The sequence below is a fragment of the Drosophila albomicans genome, chromosome 3, assembly GCF_009650485.2.
Source record: "Drosophila albomicans strain 15112-1751.03 chromosome 3, ASM965048v2, whole genome shotgun sequence".
NCBI lineage: Eukaryota > Metazoa > Arthropoda > Insecta > Diptera > Drosophilidae > Drosophila > Drosophila albomicans.
In genome coordinates this window covers 16,923,282-16,937,939 of record NC_047629.2, presented here as the reverse complement: position 1 = coordinate 16,937,939, position 14,658 = coordinate 16,923,282, and the positions used below count along the sequence as shown (strand labels likewise).

Here is a 14,658-nt window from a genome sequence, read left to right as displayed (position 1 = left end):
TCTCTCTCTCTCTGTCTCTCTCGCTCAATCTCCGGCTCCCTCTCGCCCAGAGCCTATTAATGTCATGTCCATGCCGACACAAATGTGGCACAAGTGCGCTGCGTCCGATCCCCTCCTCCTCCGTTGCCTAGATTGCGGCAACTGACGTCAAGTGTGTGTATGTGTCGTGATCCTGTCATTGGTCAAGTGTGGGAAACACACAGAGACACACACACACACACACACACACACACACACACACAACAGAGCTGCATTGAAATTTGCACTTAATATCGACTGGATTTGGACTGAACTAACTGAATAAACAATACGACATAAGACAAATGCAGGTAGTGCACGTCTCTGACGTCACATGCGGCGTATACTTAATATATTATATATGCAGACCAGTCTGCCAGCTACCAGCTACGTTTTAAATAAATGCGGTGTGTGGCAGTGGCAATCAATTCACCCACATTACAAAACTGTGCCAAGTCATAAAGATATCGTATGCCCGGCAATGGAATGTTAGCTGTCACTGTTTGGCAACAACAACTGACAACAGCAGCAATAGCAGCAGTAACAACAACAACACTGAAACGCTCGAGTGACATTTGTGAGAGCGATAAATAAAACTAAAGGCCATTTAGACGACACACTTGCCATATGCATATTTAAATATTCAAATGTTTAAATTGTCGCACTTATTTACGAAATGTGACAGAATCAACAACAACAACAACAACAACAACGGATCGTACTACACTCTATATACATATATGTATGTTTGCCAACATTCTGTGACACTCATTATTGATATGGGAAAATGTGACAGATAGATTTGTTTTTAAATGCAAAAAAAAAGTGCTTGGGAGAAACACACATGCCAAAATACCAGCCCATGATTGCGGCTAATGCGGCTATGGGCACTTAACCCAGAACCGGGCTAAGAGTGAACGGGGCTAACAAGCAGCACACTGCCACTCAGACAATTGCCAAACAAATAGCTGGCAATTTGTTTGCCCAGAGAGAACGCAAATTAATTGCATAATTTAAAATAGATTATTCATATGGATTGGCGTCTGAAACAAGTGGCTGAAATACTCTTCGTAAAAAAGTACTTAATTGTTGTCTACTTTGCCATTGATTGCTATTAACTTATTGCAATTTCATTCAGCCATCTATTTTTAATTAAATTATAATTGTCAATTGAGTAAAGCAGTTTTATATCCTCTTAGCTATTTGATTTTTATAAATTTCGAAAAGAAAAAATGTATTTATAAATACAATTAATTAAGACTTTTTCTTTATGTAATAGTTATGTCTACTAAATACTAAGTAAAGTGTGAAATGTTTAGCAAGATGTTCTAACAAGAACATTGAGAAAATAATTTGTGAACACAAATCTTGACATTCGTCCTAATTAAGGTGCATTTAAAATGTGGTAGTATTTAAATATACGAATTAAAACTTTTGGTATATTTTAGTATTATTTCGTGTATTCATATGATGTATATTAAACGTAGTAGTATTAAATTAAGTTATATTTCAAATGTGGTAGTATTTAAATATACGAAATAAAGCTTTTGGTATATATTAGTATTATTTCGTATATTCATATGATGTATTTTAAACGTAGTAGTATTAAATTAAGGTATATTTCAAATGTGGTAGTATTTAGATATACTATATACCAAAAGTTGTAGTATATTTTAGTAGTATTTCATATATTCTTTTAATGTATTTTAAACATAGAAGTATTTAGATATATTATGCAAATATGATATATTTTAGTATTTTTTATTTGGTATATTAATTTGGCATATAATTTGGCACCGCACTGTGTTTCTTTAAATATTAATGATTAGAAGAAACTCTTTCTTATTTATTCCTTAGTAAAAATACTAATTAATAAACTTAATTTGATTAAAGTAGAAAATAATTCATTTATAAAGGATGTCTACATAATGCTTTGATGCTTACATAAAAAAAAAAAGTGTATTATTTCTATAGAAAACTATTCCTTGCAATTCTATATTTATTGTATAGTATTGAATATTAATATTAAATGAATACTGAATTTCATTCACAAATAAGAACCGCAATGTGCGGTAGAATGTTTTTCCGTGGGAAGTGAAATCTTTTATGTGAAGAAAACTTTTATTTATTCTTCTTCGAAAGCAAAATAGATAATGAGTGGGATTTTGTATTTGAAAATGGCCATTTGCAATAACAAAGTTGTTGTGTCATGCAAAAAGCACTTCAAACTTTGCGCAGTTAAGTAAACAACCGCAACAGGAACAACACAACGACCACAGCTATATCTACTATACATATATGAATGTATGTATGTATATGTGAGCGCACACATGGCCGCATTGTGGCACAAGCATCGTGCCACGCCCACACGCTTTTGACCAAAGGACAATGCGGGAGTATACAACAAAAAAAAAGAAAGAAAAAACTAAATAAAAATGAAAAACTGTTGCTTGTGGCATCCATATGAAAAGAGAGGAAATAGGAAATGGAAAAAAAAGGGAGCGAGAAAAGCGACAACTTATGTTTATTTATGGCTGCATATGCTGCGAGTCTCTCTTAGTATGTGTGAGTGTGTGTGTGTGAGCTCTCATGCGTGTTCACACATACACACACACACAGACATTTTGAGCCGCAATACAAAAGCGCAACATGTAGCCTGGAAGCCCTTAACTTCCAACAGCGTAATGCCACAAAGCCCAAGCTCCCCATGTTGCAAGCTGCAACGGAAACACATAACTGTCTATATACGAGGACTACATGTATGTATATGTATGTAGTTATGCTTAGGTATAGGTAGCATGCAGGTTTTTCACTTTTGCATAAGAATTTATGCACTGGCCTAGCAAATGTTGACCTAACTCCTTAAACGAAGGCTTCAACTCGACATCTCTCTGCGTTGCGTTGCGTTGAGTTGCGTTATGAAGCAAAGTCAAATGTTATCTCAGTCTCTATGTCTGTGGACTGCTGTACAAGGGTCGCTTTGGGTCGCCAGCTTTGACAAATTTACCGCACTTTAAGCATCTTAACATGCAGCGACATTTTTAAGCCGCTCGAGATAGCAACGCCACCCAAAGGCAACAATGAAATCTGAACCTTTTTTTCAACAGAGAGAGAGAGAGAGAAAGAGAGAGAGGCTGGAACACAAGCATACACACCAAATTGATGAGACTGTTGAAAGACAGCAGGAGCAAAGGGCAAAAGGCAAACAAGGCGCACTCAAAAAAAAAAAAAAAAAAAAAAACTTGCGACAATTTTTAACAAGCAGCCAAAGCAAAACAGCTACAACAACAATGACGAAAACATAAGCAAACAATTTTCAACAAACAATGAAAGTCAATTTTTTAAAAAACTTTGCCAACAAAAAACGAAGCAAACAAAAATCATAAGAAGTGAGGTAGAAGGAAAGAAGACAACAACAAAAAAACAAAAACTAATCAGCATGTTTTTTTATTTTTTGTGATTTGAGAAGAGCGGAAAGAGCAGATGAAAAGTTGTTGAACCCACAATTTGTAGATCAAATTTTGAAGCAGCAAAAGATGCAGTTGCATGCTCCACACACGAACAATAACTGTTGATTTGATTGCCTCGGGTTGCAAATGTCCGAGATCAGCAATTAGTTTAGACGAGAGCAGAGTCTGCTGGTTGAGGACAACCCATAATTTGCTTAGCCAACTTTCGATAGTTGGCCACACAGTTAATGGCCAATGGCCAATGGAAATACGGATGCCACTGGCCAAGTGACTGCCACAACCAACTGAACTGGCATCAATTAGCAGCCAACAGCAGCAGCAGCATCATCAACAGCATCAGCACCGGTTACGGCAACACATGTCTCTTAAAAGCTAATCAAATCAGAGTCGAGTCCAATGCACTGCTTCTTGTTGCCTTTTACGACACCCACACACAGACAAATGGAGAGGACATTGAAAGGATAACATTTAAGTGATTAATCAACAAGAGATAGAAATCAGTTCAGGAAAACTTACAAGCTCCGCTCGTTAGGCAGCCATGTTGTTCAATCTCGTATTTCTCATTTTGCTAATTATGCTTCTATTTTCAACGTTCTATTCTTACTAAACTAGCTGGCGCTTAGTTAGGAGTAAAAGTTTCTTGCAAATATTCGCAAGTTTACTTTGCTAAGCACTTGTCACTTTCATTTTTCGCAAAACTTTTAACCAGCGTTTACTTTTCGCCAGAGTTTTCACACTCTTTCAGATTTGATATTTATAAAAAGAAAAATCTTTCGAAAAAATAACCTTAATGCATGCCTCAAATCAATGAATGAACTTCAACCCCTTTTAAGGCAGTTTTATTGAGCCGAAATGAAGTGAAAACATAATAGTTTTAATGTGTTGGCTGTGCGCACACACAAAGCACATAAGCAAGTTTGCAACGTTGACTTGGCCCCCACACACACACACACACACACACACACACACACACACACACACACACAAGCAAAGCAGCAATAATAACAGTAACAAAGTATGACTATAAGTACACCTACTATATGTTATGGTGTACCTATTGAAAGTTGTGTTCAATGTGGGCGCCGAGCTTAAGCAAACTTTTAGCCATGGATGTGGCTGTGGCTTCGACTATAGCTTCAGCTTTAGCTTTAGCTTTTGCTTTGGCTATTCGTGTTTTGATCACACTTGGCGCTCTTGGATATCTGTTGCCTGCTGGCTATTGGCCATTAGCCATCACAGCGTCGATTGACGTCACACAGCTGGTGCTCCGCCTTATTGTAAGTTGTAAGCATGACTTTTATGTTTGCCTCTCACAACTGGCCTCGCCAAGGCAAATTGTTAAATCGATTAAAACGCAAAGTTTCCAGCTAAACGAGAGACGGAGAGAAAGAGTGAGAGAGCCGCAAAAAGAAACTTGCAGCAACCACAGCAGCAACAGCTAAGAGCCTGATAATGTCAGCTAGTCAGTCAGTCAGTCAGTCAGTCAGTCAATCAGTTGATATTTTGTCTACTATATATTAATACCATGTACACAAGAGTGCAAAGTTTTGCAATCAGTAAAATCAAAAGTTTTCTACGCTACTCTACTACTAAAAGTTTTTCTAATTAGCCAAGCCATTTTCCACAGCGACAGCTAACGTACTCAGGTGTCATCAAAAGCCAAAATCCCCGGCCAGTTGATTGACCAAAAGACGTCACCAAATGCGTTGCCAGTTTTTGTATTTACTTCGCTTATATGACTTTTGATAAGACCGAAAATTAAAGCAGCTAAAAAGTTACGCAAAAGGGGAAGCAAATTGCTTAGAATGCAAGAGGAGGAAGAGGAGAGTGTGGGGATTTATCAAATGCGTCAACACAATCAACTTAAGTAGATAACTTATCAGGCAGGCAGAATAGAAAGAGAACTTTGACGACTCTCAGACTCCAAAATGAGATTAAAATTAGAGAGTTTCGTTCGTTCGAAATTGAGTCTGCAAAATTTCCCCCACACCAAACACTACAGACTGGGTCAATTCCATTGAATTGCTTATTTGCTCTCACTGTAAATGTTGACTTGAAATGTTTTTTTTTTGCTCTGCGTGGGTGTCGCTTTTTTTTCCATCATTTCATTACTTGCTCTCGTTTCATTTTGTGCATCGCATTATATTAAATGTATATACACACATTTATATATTATATACGGACACACATATAGATTTTTTTAATGCTTTCAATTTATGCGTTTCATAAAAGAACAAAAGACAAACAAATTAAGCGTAGAATATATGGATGCGAGGGCGTATCTGTAAGTTTTGTGAACCAGCAGCCACACAGGTACACAGGTGAGTTAACTTGACCTACAAATATCATATTTAATAATCATTTTTACTACAGTAATTGCTTTCCCAAACTAGTTCACTGTGTTACTATCATTGTAAACTTTCGAGAGGGAGCTTTAGACGCTGAAGGACAAAGCGAGATTGTTAAATAAGCTACACAGAAAAAAACGGGGATAAATACATCAAATTGGATCTTTAAATATTATGATGAATATAATATGAATAATCTTGTGTGGTATTTTCTTAACCCAAATGCGACAAACAATAATTGATGTTGTTTTATTTCCGGAATACTTCAATTTAGGATGAAAATTTCGCAACATACTTAAATTCGGGATTAAAATTTAATACCATATGGTATTGGAAAAATACTTATATCTGTATATAGCACAGTATTTGAACCAAGGACCTCACACCATATGGAAAAGAATGATTTGCGAGAATTCTAACTAACTGAGCTATGAACTAATTGAAATTGTGAAAACTAAATTTAGTATTTTAAGTATATTCGGGATTAAAATTTAATACCATATGATATTTAAAAAATACTTATAGCTGTATATAGCACAGTAATTGAACCAAGGACTTCACACCATATGGAAAAGAATGATTTGCAAGAATTCTAAATAACTGAGCTATGAACTAAATGAAATAGTGAAAACTAAATTTAGTATTTTAAGTATATTGTACAATTTAACCCCTTGAACTGGATTAATTTAACAATTTAATACTGAATACAAACTTAAAAATCCGCTTGCAAATCAATCTGCAAATGCTTGAATGTTTCAAGTACTTTTCTTTCTGTGTAGCTAACTGAAGGAAGGTTAAAAACTTCAAACTGACAGACCCAGCTGTGTTGGCCAAATGCTGGAAAAGTCACCACAATGCTCAAAATGGCGAGACATAAATTGAAACTATTTGACAGAATCAGCATTTTGAGTTAATCTTTCAATGAATCTTTGATTCACCCACGTTGCCTGCAATACACTCGTATATTTATAACGTTTTTGTAAGTGGAGCGACGACACAAAGTCTAATTTACTGCTAATAAAAAAACGCGACGGGAAAAATGCTTCTTACGTTTCACCGCTGGTAGCAGGCAGCAGGCAGCAACAGCGGTGGCAGCAATAAAAAATAAAATGGCCAGAAGTGGCATACATACAGAAAATTCATTTTCTTCTTTTTTTTTGCCGTATTTCTTCTCTTTTTTTTTGGTCGGGCACAAACAAAAAAAAAAAAAGAATTGTCACAGCCGCCAAGGGAATAACAATAGAGGCAGCAACACTACCGCCAGCAACCACAGTAATAATAACAACAACACGAACAACAACAACAACAACAATAACTGTCAAAACGAGCGGCAAAGTTGTCAAATGTGCGGGCGTGCGACGTCGACTTCGACGTCGACGTGCGACATATCGACCGATTTTCCATTGACAAACTGAGCATATTGACAGACCATATTGGCGTGTCCATGTCGATTCGTGGCATGGTAAGGCAAGGCTCATATCGTGCGTTAATTGGCTTTTAAAAGTCATTTAGTGTTTGTTGTTAGCTAGCTCTTGTCGTGTTGTGTACAACGCGACGCATACGCAATCTTTTTGGCTTTTGCCACTTGGCTTTTGGCTCTTTGTGCGTTACTTAAATGTGACAGAAAATTGCTTTGGAATTGGCCAACTCACGTGCTTGGCCTGCTTATCGTCTGGCCAGCAGCAAAACACTATCGCAGCCAATTTACTTATATAGTATGTATATACTTTAGGTACCCCATTCCAATTTATCTCTATTATTTTTCCTTATCATTGCGCTCTCGCGTTAAACATTTTTCTATTCCATTGTTTATGACACTTTTTAAATATTTCGCCTTGAAATAGGGAAAAGCAATTTATGTAAATGTAAAGTCTATAAGGGTAAATATGTGAGTTTATTCTTGGAATTCTCTATAGAAAGTTTTGGCAGTCACGACCGCATCCCGTTCTAATTAGTTTGGTGACTTTTTCAAAGTAAAATATGCTAAACAACAAAAGTTGCGAAGCAATCAAATGAATGACTTAAGAATTTTCAACTAAGCCCCAAAACATACCTAACAAGTTCACACATATAGGGATTAAAGAGAGGAGAGAACCCATTTGTCAAACCCAATGGAGTGTCCAAAAGCGGATTTAAGATTCAGGATAAGAGTCCAATGATGAAGGACAGCTTCATAGGTTAAAGCTATCAACAACGATGTTAGCAATTACTTAATGTGCATTTGACTTTAAGGACATAAACTAGAGAGTGAGCCATTATGTATTACGATTACTCGTATCCTATTGCATTGACAATACTTGTATTAATTACAATTTGCACATCGTTTTCACTTCCTGCACAAAGATATAGAATTTATGCTTGGCATCAAATTTTATGGCTATAACTAAATGGTAACTTCGTTTAGTCGTGCTCTGTGCTGGCTCTTATCGTTTTGGCCTAGTCGACAGCTGCTAATTGTTCAGAGCCAGAGCTTGTTAGAAATTTGCGCCTCCCACAAAAACCAAGAATACCACAAAAATGAGATAGAAATATTGATGAACTTGGGATTTTGTTTGCTTGCCGTTGGCTTAGGGAAGCTGTTGCTGTCGAGATAAAGAAAGAGAGACCTAGAGAGAGAGAGAGTGAGACAGAGTAAGAGAGATAATGGAATGGGTGGGGGATGGGTCTGAACTGTTGGCATCTATCGAAGGTCGTTGCTTTTATTGTACGACTTTTTGTTTGTTGTCGGTTTTTGTGTGTTGGTTTTCGTTTTCGTTCTTGCTTTTATATTTTTTGTAGCAAGGCAATTAAACAGATTTTCATTTTCTTGCTGATTGCCAAACACATTTTCGACGCAACAAAAAAATAAAAGAAGAAACGAACATCTTTTTATACACTTTCAGTGGATATGCGAATTGTGAAACGAATTCGAAAGTGATTAATTTCTGCTTCGTTGGAAACTTCAGAACAAAGTGTATGAAATCTTCGACGTACGTTTTTTATGTGGATTTTCATTTTATTTGATATACGCAGCATTTATGAGGAAAATTGTGAATATTTATTCTGATGATTGTTCTTATTCAAGAGTGTTTTGTTGTTTTATTTGTTTTTTTTTTTTTAATTTGGCAAAACTCCCACGCAATAAAAAAGCAACAACAAGAAAGGACAAACTCTTGGCCACTTTGTTAATAACAAACTGCTGTTTTTTTTTTGCAAATTATGAGCAATTCTCATATTTGCAGTATTTGTGATTCATTCGAATTGAAAAACACAGTCACAACCGATTCGTGTTGTATTCGAGTTTTGTTTACAAATAATCAATCGCAGCACATTTCACATTTGACGTCACGAAAGCAAAAAAGACAAGCGAGTATTTAAATGGTATTTGTTTGGAAGCTAGTTAAATTAGCGTTAAGTCGGCCAAGCAGCAGTAACAGCAGCAAACTAATTAATAACATTAAGTTTAGGTAACTTAAGTTAAGTTTGTTAAATTCATTGAACAAACTTTGGTCTTAGTGCTGGTCGCTTGCAAATTGAATTAAGCCCCACGACGCATTAACTTTTTCGACGCCAGGTAGCTAGCTAGTCGAAAGAAAAACACACGATCCAAATTATTGCGCATACGCCATGTAGTTCGTCCATATATGTACATACACACATACCTACGACTACAGCTTGGTTTTCCTTTCCTCTATCGAAAACAAAAACCAAATTATATTGTTAGTCTTTGAGTTTTGTTTATTTAGCGCAATGCTAAAATTTTATGTGTGCTCGCTGCTATTTTTGGCCCGTAGCTATGGCAAAAACCTTATGCCGAAATTAATTTGCATATGCGCCGGGGAGTTCTGGCAACGATTCCCATTGTTTTTTTCGCTATCATGCTCGCGCCAAAAACAATTTTCATTGGAACTTGCAACATTATTATTATTATTGCGATTCTTTGCACCTGCAATTGGAAATCTACGTGTATCCGAAAGATTGAGAAATTTCCGAATGAGCAAAAGTATTGCACATAAATTGGAAATTCACAACGAAAAACAAAAAAAAAGAAGAAGGAAGCATACTCGCAATCAAAATGCTACTAGAATGGGAAAATTGAACGCTAAAAGAAATGAAAAAGTAATAAAGGTATCAGCAAAAAAAAAAAAAGAAAAAACAACTAAAACAACAACAATGGAAAGAACAACAAACCTGCACAAAGGTTGCTCTCTTGTCTTTATGATGGGATTTTCACGTGCAACAAGAAGCAGCAGAAAAGGCAACAACAAAACCCTTGTCACTGGCAGAAGCCCGGTACGCCCACACACAAATACAAGCACACACACATACAAAAAAGGACGCTCCGCCAGATGCCTCCTGCGCTCTGGCTTCACAGTGTCTGTCAATAAAAATGCCTTTGAGCTGCGGCATACACACACAAAAAAGTTTTTCATGACTTATTACGAAACTGAACACAACGAACCCGGGGATCCCGAACAACAACTCCGCCGCCCACCTCCCCTCTCTCTCCCTTTGTCACCACATAATTAACAGCTGTAAAAGGAAAATATGGTATCAAATATATGCTCTCTCGATGCTTTTAAGCTGCTTCATTATGCAAAAAACCAAAGCCAAAAAAAAAAAAAAAAGAATTCAGAGAAGAAAACAAAGCTCATTATAAGCTTTACGTATGCGTTACGCTTAATTACAGGATGAGAGTCCACAAGAGTAAACTACAGAGGAGGAGAGGGGAACGAGGAGCCAGCTATCTGTAACGTTAAGCTCCAATAATGTATTACATTCATCTTGAAGTTCTGTATCGGGCGCAGCTCAATCAATAAAGCAAGAGCCCCCAGTCGAAAATGAAATAAGACGCCAGAGCAAGGGCATCGCAGGGCCATAAGCGTGGCTCCTCGGCCAGGAAACGTGCGGACATGCAAGGAATCTGGCTTACGGGCACAAGTGAATAAGAGCAAAAACGTTAACGCAAAACGAGCGGGAGAGAGCGAGAGAGAAAGAGAGAGGGAGCGAAAAGGCCGTAAACGTAGCCATGCTTTGGACCCACAGTCAAACCTTGCCGCAGGCTATTGAATGCTATACGGTATTTGGTATGTAAGTATTTGCACAGTTCCATCCCCCAACTCCACTCCCACTTCCCATCTCTAGCGACAGCTCCATTTTGCCATCACTAGCACCATCTCAATACCCCATTCCCATCTCTATTCAGCCATCCCGGTGTTGTAAGTACGTCACCAGCTGGTCGCTCCTCTGCTTTTGATATTGGTATGCGCGTGACTAACAGTGACCGGTGGCCCCGCTAATGCTGATAGATGATGGAGTTTGATGGATGTGTGCGTGTGTGTGTGTAATGTAGTTGAATATTTGTCACTCCAAAAGGCAACAGAAACTATTAACTTGAGGTGATACATGTGTGTACATAGCCAACTCAATGATAATCCCCCCGCCACTTGATGCACATTTGAAATCAGCAATTGTCATTGTTGCTCTCCTCCCCCCCTCCTCCTCCGATGCAATACTTCCCCCTCTAAGCACCAGAGTTGAAAACGCGTGCTAAGCGCTTTATTTGTTTATCAAGCAATGCCACCCTTGGAGCTATTGATAAGCGCGTAAAATATTTAATCGCGTGGAGAAGCAAACAGAGAGCAACAACTACAACAACTAACAAAAATAATAATAATAATAATGACAATAACAACACCAACAACAATGTGCAAACACTCACCTGACTTTGACGCTGCTGCTAAACCACAAAACGGAACGACGACGACGGCGACGGCAACGACGGCGACGACAACGCTGATGATTGTCTTTCTCTGTATCTTTCTCTGTCTCGCACTTTAGCTCGCACACACTCACTCACTCTCTTTCTCGCTTGCTCGTTCGCACACTCTGTCTCCACTCAGTGACTTTTTACTTCTTTCTTATGATGATGATTGTTGTTGCTGTGCTGTAGTTGTTGTTGTTGTTGCTGCTGCTATTGGCTAAAACCAAATTTAATTTGTTACTCTTGGGTTTGGTTGTTTTGGGTTTATCATCGGGGGCGAAAACGCAAACGAAAACGAAGGCAAAGGCGAAGGTACAACCAAAGCGGTGGGCAAGGGTGAGGGCGCGTCGGGTACAACGACAACGACGACGAAGGCGAAGTTGAAGGCTCTTACGGCAAAATCAAGGCTTCAATTTTTGCTGCTGATGTTGTTGTTGGTTGCTGCTGACGTTACGACGGCAATACTACGGCTGTTGCTGCTGCTACTGCTAGCCCGCGTTTATTCTCTATTTGTTTGTGTGCTTGACTTTGATGTTTAAACGAAATATTTTATGAGATTTGATTGAAATTGTGAATGTGCTATGTATTCACTCAAAAATATACCAAATACATACAGAAAGTGACTGGAAATATCAGTTTCTAAATTTAAGGCGACAGCTTATTTAACCGTTAGTTCGCGTTTGCAGTCCAATAAGAATTGTTGATTTATGTTTGCTTAATCAGCTAAACTTGTAAAGCTCAACAACTCATTCGCACGCATTTTTGCACTTTTGGCAATGTAATTGCTCAATTAATCGAATCTACATATATGTATATGCTTGTATATATACGTGTGTGACTCTGTCTGTGTGAATTATTTGCGCTTAAATAAACATTTAATATTTTCTGCGTGTGTGCACAGCAATTTGTTAAGTCTGTGTACAGTAATACATATAAATATATACAAATAAATGTACATACTATATTGTACCTACAATATGTACACCTACACACATACACGAGCACACACACAAGTACGTATGTATGTATGTATGTATGATAGGTATGCTCCGTACGTTTCGTTTGTATTGTTTATTTGCACTTGTGCTTTTGGGCCTGCTGCTCGTAGTAGACAGCAGTTTGCTCTCTGCGCTCTCTTCTCATTGCTTGTCTGTGTGCCTGCTTGCACAACTCCCACACAGGCCTACAAAACTTAGATGTGCGTTTCCACTGTGCGGATTTTTGAGTGCGCGCACACGAGGGGTGCGTGTGTGTGTGTCTGACTGCCTCTGTTTGCGTGTGTGTTTGTTGTTTGCGCCTTTGCATGAAGTGCACCTGCTGTGATTGGCAGTTGACTTATTAAAATTGTCGCCTCCATTAGAAAGTGCAACAAGACGGACGGTTAATATCAATGACCCTGACCCAATTGAGAGCTGTATTTTGATAGCCAATATACCTTCCCAATTGGATTAAGATATCATTCCAATCAGTTGTATAACAACCCGCAGTGTTGGTATGAGGTCGAGGTGTTAACAATCTTTTAATTTTAATTAATTAAGCAAAGTCGAACGCAATTAATTAATGAACGATTGCGCGGCATATTCATTAATTGAGTAATAGGGCCACAAACTTTCACAAACACACTTACTCATACAAGCGAATGTAAGCAATGTTTATCGCAATCGCAATTGTGTAGATCAACTGATTACGAACAAACAAAAAAAAACGACAAAAGGTAATATAATGAGTGGGGGTCGCACTTGTTCATCAAACTTTTCAAAAACCGGCATTTAAATCGCAAGCGTACACAAATTGCTCGGACTCCCACTCACTTCCCCTCCCTTAAACGATAATAACGTTCGTACTGAGTCCAAAAGCCTTCGCCAAGACTAAGCGCATTTTTGACCACGAGCAACCAACGACGTCGACGTCTACGTCAACGGCGACAGCAGTGCAACACACTCTCTAGCCATGCCTAAGCGCGTTTATTGATTGTCCCCCCAAAAAAAAGTGAGGCAGCAGCAAACGAGTAGAAGCCCCAACAGGCGTCCCCAAAAACCTTGCCGACAACGCCGACGCCAACGACGACGTCGACGACAACGACAGCAGCCACCAAAAACAAGCAGGCAAGTGATAGGTAGATTTTTGTATGTATATTTTTTGTGGGAGCCTGTCGACTGCCGACTGCTGCCCACCGCCTGCCGTTCACTCCTCGTGCATATCGCGCCCTCGTTTTTTATTACGCGCACATTTTACATACACTTGCACAATCGAAATTTCTAATGAGAATTGTTGTAAGAGGCAAAAGGTTTACGACAACGACGCTGTCCGTTTGGTAATGGCCAGTAAACACTCTAGGATTTTAATTAATTTTTTTTGTGTGTAATTACTTTTTAATTTTTAAACGCACCGCAGTACGCATAATCCGATATGCGACAGAATATATCTACCACTGGCGACGGCACACGTTACTATAATACTGAAACTCGGATTCTTATTGGACTGATTCGATACTTTTGTCAGCCGGTCAACGTGACCGAAAATGCAAGTTTGGTACTTGCTATTTAATGTCGACATATACCAAAATATACCATTCACATAATTGATGGCTCGGTAACACTTCTTTAAGTTTATGGGTATATACCAAAAATATAAAAAGGGCGCACTTTTCGAATATATTTTTCATTTAAAAACTAGATACTTTCTATAATTGGTCATTATAGCTTTTTAAAAATGTAGTGTGTAATGTTTATTGCAAAAAAAAATAAAGCCATTCTTTTTCTAAATTCTTTATTTTAAAACCAAATATAAACTTTTTAACACTCCTCTGATATATACCATTAAAACTATTTTAATTTTTTTTACTTTTAGTAACCAAAAGAAAAGAATAAAACGAGAACAGGTTTCAACTGAACTCAAAGGATAATTTTCCTAGATTTTTCGTTCATACAAAAAAAGCTACTAAGGCGTTACCATCTCACAGTAATGGAATTCATTTTGTGGTCATTAAATGAAGCCAGGTGGCAGCATTAGTCAATGCAATTCAAATGAACTAGCTAGTTTTAAACAAGCATTGTTTAAAATAGACGTAAAAGACAAA

The 14,658-nt window shown here is 37.8% G+C and overlaps 1 protein-coding gene across 5 annotated transcripts in view; it reads right to left on the bottom strand.

Moving 5' to 3' along the window:
* Positions 1-14,081, bottom strand: part of LOC117567111 (cAMP-dependent protein kinase type II regulatory subunit) — a 39,826-nt gene extending 25,745 nt beyond the window's left edge. Inside the window, exons 1-2 of one of the 5 annotated variants that reach the window (XM_052004118.1) lie at positions 13,969-14,081; positions 11,538-11,796 (exon numbers count right to left, since the gene is read on the bottom strand). The gene's annotated coding sequence lies outside the window, so the exon portion shown is untranslated. The other 4 variants (XM_034246911.2, XM_034246910.2, XM_034246912.2 and 1 more) reach the window with 4 other exon arrangements.
* Positions 14,082-14,658: the final 577 nt, after the last annotated feature.